Below are 908 nucleotides of genomic sequence, written 5' to 3' on the forward strand. Positions count from 1 at the left end.
AATTTTATCGTAGCGCTTACCTGATTTTCTAAGAGTTTCTGTTTCCAGTGAATTGTGTTTTGTTTCTTTCAGTAATGTTCTTTCCTCTTCTTACAATGATTGTGTGTTTTATATTTTTTTCATCTGATGATTTTATGATTTGTCTGTTTTGTTTGGGTGCCTTGTAAAGCACTTTGTAACTTTGATTTTTCAAAGTACACTATACATATTATTAAGATGTAAATAAACTAGATTTGGTTTGATTCAACGCAGTGTTAGGATCTCTCTCCAGACAGTTTTACCAACATCAAAGACAAAATATTAATGAATTCAATAGAAACAATAAAACGTCTTTCAGACATGCGCTTCTTTCTATTAATCTGACTGCAGCTGAGCATGTCACCTTTGTCTCTGAATGAATACTGCTCGCTTTAAAATCGTACCAGGTCAAACTGAATAACATTTTTGGTCTGAACTGCATCCCGTCACATAAATGGACAAACAAGTGGACAGCGTACAAGAAAGCATACAAGAAAACAAAAAGTGAACAATGGTGTCTTGAGTGGGGAAAAACTGTATGGTGGAAAACACTCTAGAAACTGACACTAAAGCAATAGCTCAGCTGGACATGAATAAATTAAAAAAAAAAAAAAAGCAAAATGATCTCAGCAAGCTGCAAAATGACAACAAGGGTGGCTATTACACAGAGACACAAAACAACTACCTGCACCATGAGAGCAAAATAACACAACTGAGCACGAACAGGTAGTAAAAAAAAATACAAATGACCACAAAAGTTGCAAAATGATCACACGAGATGCACAACGACCACAAGGGGGTGCAAAATGACCACAGAGACACCCCAAATGAGACCATACCACAGAACTGAAACAGCCTCTTGGGTGAGAGGTGAAAATTCTCAAGATCCT

This window comes from Stegastes partitus, unplaced genomic scaffold (assembly GCF_000690725.1).
Source record: "Stegastes partitus isolate 25-593 unplaced genomic scaffold, Stegastes_partitus-1.0.2 Scaffold1401, whole genome shotgun sequence".
In the NCBI taxonomy this organism is placed as follows: domain Eukaryota; kingdom Metazoa; phylum Chordata; class Actinopteri; family Pomacentridae; genus Stegastes; species Stegastes partitus.